Source organism: Diplotaxodon limnothrissa, unplaced genomic scaffold (assembly GCF_057381915.1).
Source record: "Diplotaxodon limnothrissa isolate DT_005_m unplaced genomic scaffold, D_limnothrissa_male_GT1.1 unmapped_scaffold_1, whole genome shotgun sequence".
Lineage (NCBI taxonomy): Eukaryota > Metazoa > Chordata > Actinopteri > Cichliformes > Cichlidae > Diplotaxodon > Diplotaxodon limnothrissa.
The window spans coordinates 1,277,119-1,286,860 of NW_028188555.1; the positions used below are offsets into that span (position 1 = coordinate 1,277,119).

The following is a 9,742-nucleotide window of genomic DNA, read 5'->3' on the forward strand; positions in this document are numbered from 1 at the left end:
GAAACCACTAGATCAGGAGACCCAGGACCCTGACAGATACACAGACAAACCAGCAACTAACAGAGGCAAACACAAGGTTTAAATACACAGAGGGATAACGAGGGAATGAGACACAGAAGGAGGACACAGCTGGGAGTGATTGACAAGACGAGACAGAGGAAACGCAAACTAAACACACTGACATGAGACACGGACCTTCACAACAAAGCAGGAAATACAAAGACTGAACTTAGAGGTACAACAAAACACAGAACCAAAACGTAAGAATAAACAAAGATACATCATGAAATCAAAGATTAACAATACAAAACAGAAAACACTGAGTCACAGACCCAGGATCGTGACAGTTTTATTGAAAATATCCTTTTTATTTCTCATTGCACTCTGAAATGAAAGCATAGTACAAATAAGCAGTTGGAGTTAAAAATAAATCATGAAACACATTTATAGACCAAAGTTTATTCTAAACGTCTGACTGAACACACCCGTGGCTTCTGTCTACAATAGAAATCAAATATTCTCCCATATCTGTAGCAGATGTTCCCGTAAACGTGGACCTTGTAATAATAATAATAATAATAATTTATTTATAAAGCGCTTTCAAACAAAGTGCTGTACAACTAAAGAGATTAATAAAATAAAAGCGATACATAGCAATACAGGTAAAAGACACAATACAAGTTAAAAACAATAAAAATGTAAAAACTAAAAGCCATAGAATTAAGACATGTAGGATCGGGTGAACAAATGTGTCTTCAACTTGGTTTTAAAAACCTCCACAGAGCAGCCTGCCGAATATCTTGTGGGAGGTTGTTCCACAGAAACGGGGCATGAAAAGAAAAAGCTCTCCAATTGACTTTTTTCTGGCTCTAAGAACTTTTGGAAGACCAGAGTCCTGAGATCGGAGAGCACGAGATGGAACATAAAGGTGTAAAAGGTCGGAGAGGTATGAAGGTGCCAATCCGTTTAAAGCCTTGTAGGTGAGCAGCAGGACCTTAAAATCTGCTCGAACCTGACAAGGTAGCCAGTGAAGAGATCTCAGAACAGGGGTAATGTGCTCAAATTTCCCAGTTCTTGTTAAAATGCGAGCAGCTGCATTTTGCACCAACGCCAGAATCTCAGGTTAAACCTCACAAAACTTTAACAACCACCAAACAGCTGAAACAGTAAATGAGAGCAGGAACACGAATTCTGCACAAAGACGTAAACACAAAGCTCAGAGCCGCCGACACATCAGAATCAGTGAGATGTCGCCTTTCTCACCCGATGGCACGGACACGGTCGGGGCTGAAAGCCGACAGCTCGCTGATTCTGATGTTTCGGCGGCTCCGAGCTTTGTGTTTACGTCCTTTTTACGCTGATTCTAAAGCTGTTAGTTTTATCTCTCTCCAAACAATATTGACTGAACCAGCAGCAAAAGAAGATCCAAACTACGCTTCACATAAACATCGTCATGAACTCACTCTGACTTTTGCTGTTTTGCTTCCACCAGGATAAAATCACACGTCATGCACAGCTCTCTCTCTCTCTCTCTCTCTCTCTCTCTCTCTCTCTCACACACAGTTTCCTGTCTAAAAATCTGTTTTCTGCATTATTCGCTTGCTTGTTACGCACAAGTCTACCGTTGTTTACAGCGCTGTCGGCCGCTGTTTTTTTCCTTTTACTTACTTCCGAAAAGAAAACCTCATTTCTGCCGTTCAACAGGCTTCTGAACAAATTTAAACTTTTTAAAATTATGCAAATTGCAAAACGCTGTGTCTGTCATAAAACCGCTGTAACTTCAGAGGTAATGTTCATATGTCGATTAATGGTTTTCTTTCGTTTTTGATCTACTGTAGAATATTTTTATAAAACCACCTTCATGTTTTTCTGTTTTATCTTCAGCTACTTTGACACAAAGGCCTCTGCTGTGATGCTCACACCTTTGATAAAGTCTTGCGAGTGTCAGCTTCCTTTTTATAGATACAAAAATATGTAAATGTACTGATCTGAATTATAATATTTCTGACTGTCTGAGGCAAAATTTCCCAGATTCAAATCGAATTGAATCGAATCGTGGATCGAATTGATTCAGGACCTTGTGAATCGGAATCAAATCGATTCTAGAATTCAGTGACGATACCCTGCCCTATTTGCGACCATGTCAACATCCAGTCCAGGCTTTTTCAAGATTGGTACTACCACAGCTGATTTAAAACATTCAGGAAAGACTCAATGAAGTATTTAAAAGAAACAGGTTGTAGGGTCCTAATGCTGACCACAGTTCCTTTATAGCCCAGGCTGGTAGAGGATCCAAAGAACAGGTTGTACATCGAGCTGCTTTTACAACCTTCCTTAATCCAGAAAGGGAAATGGAGATGGACTGATGCGATATTACGTATCGGTCCATCTCTATTTCTATTAATTTACGTCAGTATCAATACTGATTTTGTATGTATTTTGAAGGATTTGAACCAAAGGCAAAAAATACCATGAGCAAAAAATGGCAGTCATGATTATAAAATAGGGAGGTTTCTTTTTTTTTAACATAGATTAAACTCGTTAAATAAAACAACAAGTTTATGGGCTTTCTTGTTATTCACAAGTTTCAGCGATTTAGCCCAGAGTCTAAAGTCATTCAGCCATCTGTTTATACATGGTTTAGCTTTAAAGTATCTGCATTTGTGAAGAAAAATTTTTCCCATTAACAAAATCGTCCTAATCAACAGGTCAAAATCTGCATTCTCAGCAAGTATTCCAAATTTTATTACTGTCACCGTCAAATGTGGTAACTGAATTCTCCTGGACTGTAGCCAGCTCCACATGTCAGTCCAGAAGGAGTGCACTGATTCACAGTAGAAAAACAAGTGATCCAGACTTTCAATATCATTTTCACAAAATGTGCAGGCGTTCACATCTAAGTTAAATTTCCGTCTTAAGAATTCATTGGTTGGATAAACCTCATTAATGATTTTAAAGTGAACCTCTTTTACTTTAGGGGAAAGAGGAAGTGAAATATACTTTTTTCTTATCGCCTTAACCTCCATGGTCTCAAATTCTTTAAGGATATAATTTCTTTTAACCGGATTAGGGCAAATGTCGTTGATCAAAATATTCCTGATCACCTTGTTTGTAAATCTGCTGTCACCAAATTCAACTCCAGCTATGCAGAGCTGCCTCAGTCCAGGAGAAATTTTAGAGTGCACAATGTCTTCTTTTATCATTGATCTCAAAGGGACTGGGATGGCTTTCACTAGGGATTTATATCTCTTAGCAGTACATCTTACATCAAATTTCTCACAAAACGTATCATGTTTTAATAAGACCCCATTATCATCCATAAAATGAGCTACAGCCCAAATCCCTTAAGATCTTCCAGTAGAGAAGGACCTGCTGATGGAAAGCTGAAAGTTTAACAGGTAACGAACTGCAATCAAAGTCACAACGTAACAAAAAGTCTATTCCACCCATTTTGCCAAAAATCACATTGGGAATAATGTTCCAAAAGGAATTTTTGTTCCTAATGAAAGATCTTAACCATTTCAGTTTTAGTACACCATTCATAACATCAAAGTCAATGGCATTAGCCCCACCCTCTTCATAATTCTTAATCATATCATTTTTCTTTATATAATGACATTTGTTCCTCCATATGAACCTAAAATTAAGATTATTTATAGATTTAATTAGTTTTGGAGATATGGGCAGAGAAAAGGCTGGATAGATTAGTCTGGACAGACTGTCCATTTTGGTTAGCAAGATTCTCCCAAACAGAGTTATGTCCCTTTGCAGCCACCTGTTTAAAATTGACTTACACTTTTCTATATTGGCACAGATATTCTTATTTTCTGTTGATGTCTTATCCTTGCAAATTACAATGCCCAGATACTTAACCTCTTTTTTGATCTGTATATTATTTATTGCTTGCAGGGGACACTCATGCAGAGCTAGAATTTCTTATTCATTAATATTCAGCTGTAGGCCAGAAGCTTTGGAGAAGTGGTTGATCACCTGTAAGGCTAAAGGAATCTGGTCCTCATTTTTTAGAAACAGGGTGGTATCATCTGCGAGCTGACTGATTATTATCTGTTCACCCATCACAGTTAACCCCTCAATGTGACTGTTTTTAATCAAAATAGATAACTCAGCAACCATGATGAACAGAAGTGGTGAGCTGCTACATCCCTGCCTTATCCCTCTATTAACCTCAAACCTTGAACATGTACCATGTTCTAGCAAAACAGAGCTGTTAATGTCATTATATAGCATCTCTATAACATTGATAAATTCCTCTCCAAAACCAAAAGACTGCAGAGTTTTTAATATGAACGTATGTTCAACTGAGTCAAATGCTTTGTAAAAATCTAAGAACAGGATGTATCCTCTCTCTTGTGTCACGATGAGTTGTGTGGCTGTCAGTGGCTGGACCCACGTGCAGGACTCGGAGACAAAACATTAACTTAAACGACAGCTTTATTTGCTGGTGAGTCACCCTTGGCGATACATAAACAACAACTTAAACTAACTAGACTGGAGATGATGAAGGTAGACGACAACGAATACACACACAACAAACGTGGAGGACGCAACAACTGGCAGAGAAAAACACAGGGCTTAAATACATACTGAGGTGATTAGGGAATGTGAAACAGGAGGAGAACACAGCTGGGACTCATCAGACATGACAAGACAAGGGGCGGCAAAACTCAACACATTGACATAGTACACAGACTTTCAAAGTAAAACAGGAAACTGAACAGACGTGGACTAAACTAGGGGATACAGTGATAGAACAAGAAACACACTGACAGAGATGACTGTATACTAACAGAAGTAACACAGAACCACGACCTAAGAAGGAGAACACAAGAAATGCCAAGGACCTAGGGAGTTAGGAATACTAGCGACAAAAATCAAACCTAAGAGAATCAAAACACATCATGAAATCAAAGATAACTAATACAAACAGAAAAACACTGAGTCCACAGACTCAGGACCGTGACATCTTGGATTATTTCACTGTACTCAAGGAGGTCCAAAACCAGCCCAATATTGTTATGAATTAGTCTTCCTTTCAAAAAACCTGATTGCGTTTCACTGATAATGTTTGAGATGCCTTTCTTTAGCCTCTCAGCTACAGCTCCAGACAGGATCTTATAGTCAGTGTTTAAGGTGATGGGTCTTAAATTGTCTAAAATTCTTTTATCCTTACCCGATTTAGGGATCAGGGTTATCAGCGCTTGTTTCATGCTCGGCATCAGTTCTTTTTTTCTCTATCGATTCCTTTAATGCATCAAACAACAAAGTTCTTAGGTCCTTCCAGAAGAATTGATAAAAATTAGTAGTGAGTCCATCTGTCCCTGGGGACTTGTTTAATGCCATTTTCATGACCACCAAATCCAGTTCCTCAATTTGGCGGCCGCTACTAAGTTTTAAAATTACTCATACTAATCTTTCTGGGTCACAAAATAAACTTTTAACATATTTTCAGGCGAGAAAGTAGCTGTGTAAACATCAAATATCTGCTCGGTTTATCAAGATACCGCATATTTGCAAAAGTGCTTCGACGTTTTCGGAGACGTCTGCTACCCACCAGCTCTATAGCCAGCCGGGAGCTCGAGGGTCACTGAAGCCGCCGAGAACGGCACAACTCCCGGCACATCATTTTCAGATCACCGCGGACTTTCGCTACTCAGGTTAAACGTGACTTAGACAACCTAAAAATGTTAGTGTTTGGCTTTTTTCAGTGTTTGGTTTGTTCGTGAGTAAATCGGTTTGGCTGAGATTAAAGTTATTAGATTAGGTTAGATAAAATAAAACTTTATTAATCCCCCGGGTGGGTTCCTCCTTGGTTTTCACACAGCTGAATAAACATCAAACAGAAAACGGATTAAACAGAAGTATGAGACGGTCGAGAATTTACTCCAGTGTCCTGTTATATTGCAGATAGCAAGGAGCAGACGGCTGAGTTTATTAAACTCCACCGAGACAGCGGTGACGCTAATCAGAAGGCTAGACCGTCCAATTTCCCCAGCTGTTTACTTCCGGCATACCCGACCTTCTGAGGACCCAGCCCACGTAGACCGCGAAGGCCGGGTCCTCGGTAGGACGTTTAGTTTTTAAAAATGTCGAGATAAGGGCGGGTCTTACTGTGAACCTGCGCGCTCATTGGCTAATAACTTGAGATTGACAAGTCGTTATCCAATGAGCGCGCGGCTTCTCCCAACATAAAGTAGTTTCCTTTGAAAAACCAAAGTCTTATTATTTTTGCCTCCACTGACGGAGCCTGTTGTTCCCGCCACAGAGACACAGTAATGTCAGAGCGGTGTTAACACTCACCTGCCTCAGCACAGCTCTCACTCTCCTCCTGCTCTCTCAGCTAAACTCACTTCCTCTCTACTTACAGGAAACCAGCGCTCAGAGGAGCCGACCGGCCTCACGTTTCATCCACAGACACGAACAGCGTGGAATTATTTTATGTCATAAGAAGAAACATATTCATGTTAACACTCACCTGCCTCAGCTCCACCTTCCTCCTCCTGCTGCTCTGAACGGAGGATCAACACTTTCACTTTCAAGGTTCAAGGTTCAAGGTTCTTTATTTGCCACATGCATAGTTATATAAGTATAACACACAGTGAAATGTAGCCTGACACGCTCCTCGACATGTGCAAAAATTGGGGGGGGTAGAGGAAGAACATTATATATATATATATTGGGTGAATGTACAGTAGTAGCAGCAAGCAGGTGAATTCTGTACATTAATATGAATAGACATCTGACTATTTTACAGGATAGACAATATAAACATATTTAAAATTAAAGGAATTTGAAATGTACATTGTTTCACTGCTCCTCCCTAAACACAGAGGATGCTGGGACTTGTAGTTTTTACCTTGTGTGATATTTATGGCTGTGACACTAAATCACAGCATGAAAACTTCCTGCAAACATGTCACAGGCGATAAAAGTTTCACATTAAAGGTGAAGTTATTTTTCTGTCTCATGTTCAATAAACAGTGAGCTGGGAAAACTGAAGAACAGACTTCAGACGTTCCCTGCAGAGTTTCTGCTGCTCGGTCGTCTGCATGTTGCTGAGACTGAGCTGATGATGAAGCTGTGACGGGTTTATGGCACGTTTGGTTCTGGAGAAGAGTTTTACTGCCGGTGCAGGTGAAATGATCAGAGGTTACAGCCTCTGGTTAAAGTGGAGGCAGCGATCAGGACGGCTGAGCAGCAGAGGTCTCGAGGGTCCTAAAGTGTAAAAGCATCAGTGTTAGTAACACAAAGATCACAGAATGGGATCATCCACACAACACTAACATCTAAATCCACGGCAGGAACTCTTCCAGTGTCCTGAAAAATCTGTGTGCACGATGCTGAGATTAAAATCTGTCTGCTCATCTTAATGCAATATTTACTAAAGTCTGGTAGAAGTTTTACTGATTTCCAGTCCACTTAGCAGACGTGTGGATAGGTGGTGGGTTGTAGAGCAGACTGAAAGCTTTAAGTTCATCCTCTGATTAAAAACTCAGACCCACAGATACAGGAAGTATAACGCTGGTGTAAGACAGGAAACAGCAACATGGCAGCCATCTTTTTCCTCCCATGATGACCAGTGTCCCAGCAGAAGCTGGCGTTTGTTAGATCCTGTTCGATCCAGAGGAAACAGGCTAAAAGAGTCGATCAGGGGGGATCATGGTTTTATTATGTGCTCGTTATGATTGAAGCTCTGGTTGTGTGTTAGAGACAGAACCTGCAGATTCCTCCACTCTGCCTCCTCCTCTGCAGGAATCAGCCTCTTTGCTGGTTTTATTCACCAACGTGAATAAAATCATCAAACTAATCCAAGTTCATTGTGAAATGCCTGAAAATGGAGGAATAAATCTGTCAGTTACCGTATAAAGTTTGAGTTTGTCAGTGTTTTACACGGAGACGGTCGTCAGATGTTGAATGTTTAGCATGAAAGTTCCACATCTGGAGAAACCTTCAAGATTAAAGCCAGTGAAAAGTGAAGAGTTTCTGCAGCAGCCGCACTTCCTGCAAATCTGTTCTTTCAAAATAAAGTGAAGAATCTAAAATTATATTCACGACAGGTTTAAAGGTGAAGGTGGTCACATGGTTTTAGTGGAATGCCTACGTGGGCGCGTCTGAGTGATTTTGATTCAGATTCGTGCAGCGTGGAGCAGTAAACACTTGTTTTTGTTCATCTGGACTCATGAATGATTCCAGTTAGCACATTTCCAGCCAATGAAACGTAACTACAGATGAAGACAAACACATTTAAGCTGCCTGACTCTCGAGTGTGGGTGCGTGTTCCCATTTTCAGTCTGTTTTAGTTTTCAGTTTAGAGGAACGCTGCAAACTCACAAAAACTTCTTTCTTGTGAGGTTTTGTTGTCAGACTGATAAAAGCAGCAGCAGCTGGTGTTTGATGAGCAGACGTGTGTTTCCTGTTCTGTAATAATCAGCTTGTTACCATCACATAATGAACTCAGCCGTGACCAATGAGGCCGTCCTTGTGTGGTTCTCTGGCGCTGATTCTGACTGTGACCTTCACCTCTGCAGGGTCGCCTCTGCTCGTGGCTGAGCTCGTGTTTGTCAGGCTGACAAAATAAAAGCTTCTTCATTTCTGTGGCTGAAGAGGAGTCTGCTCTTCTTCACCAACAGGAAGTGAAACATTTCTCACTGATTCTGAAATCTTCACTTGTTTCACAAATTCACAGTAACACACACACACGGTTGTGTTTTCATATCCTTGTGGGGACATCTATTTGACATCATGCTCTCCTCAGCCTTTTACTCTAACCATTAAGACTGAATGCCTAACCCTGACCTGACTGTCCCTGACACTAAAACCACATTCTGAGTCTCACAAATGTCTTCAAACTTGTGGGGACGGGCATTTTGGTCCCCACAAAGACATGTAAACATGCACACACACAGGTATTAATGACCTCACAGGTTCATGTTTGGGGCTTTTAGCATCTTTGTGTGTCGCTCAGATTTAATTCACTCTTGTTTTGAGGTTTTGTGCCTTTTTGTTTCATTCTTTGTGCGTTTATTTTCTCTTTAAGCCTTTCAGGACTCGTGCTGTTGGCTTTTTCCTGGTGTGTTATTAGTATTTTTCATTTCTAAACTTATTGTAAAAGAAGGACCGATGGAACATTTATGTGAAAATAAACATGATCATTTAATGTTTTTGTCAATCACAGTGTTGGGACTAACGCGTTATTAAGTAACACGTTACAGTAACTACGTTATTATTGTGGTAACGAGCACGGTAACTAGTTATTATGCTAAAATCAGGAACGCGTTAGTCGTTACTGGGATTTAGATAGGCTCGTTACTCGTTACTTCGTGTGGTGGCTGTCGCGGAGCTTCCACAGATTCAGTAACATTAGCAAGTGGTGGAAGCCAGCAGGTGGAGGAGGGAAAGGGGGATGCAGAAGGAAAAGAGACCCGAGGCGGCCGCCGGTCCAAGTGTGAACTGAACTTCAGGTAAGAAGTTATGACCTGCAGTCTCTCTGGGTCAGATATGAACCAAGTTTAGGTGGAGTTTATTTTTGTTATTCTGACTTTTTCCGTACTGCATACTAGCTAGCATGACAGAGTTTCTATACAGCTGGGTGGGTGCTATGAAGTTAATGATGTTGAACTTTATTTTGTTCATAAGTTATTAGAATTGCCAACCGTCTCATCTGGTATTCAGAGAAAATATTACGCATTTCTTATTGAGGTGAAAAGGAACAGTTAGTCCCGTA

At 40.5% G+C, this 9,742-nt stretch overlaps 1 protein-coding gene across 1 annotated transcript in view; it reads right to left on the reverse strand.

Moving 5' to 3' along the window:
• LOC146606979 (NACHT, LRR and PYD domains-containing protein 12-like) overlaps nt 1–6,536 on the reverse strand; it is a 41,926-nt gene extending 35,390 nt beyond the window's left edge. The window contains exon 1 of the mRNA XM_085349143.1: nt 6,494–6,536. The gene's annotated coding sequence lies outside the window, so the exon portion shown is untranslated. The remainder of the gene's footprint in view (nt 1–6,493) is intronic.
• Nucleotides 6,537–9,742: the final 3,206 nt, after the last annotated feature.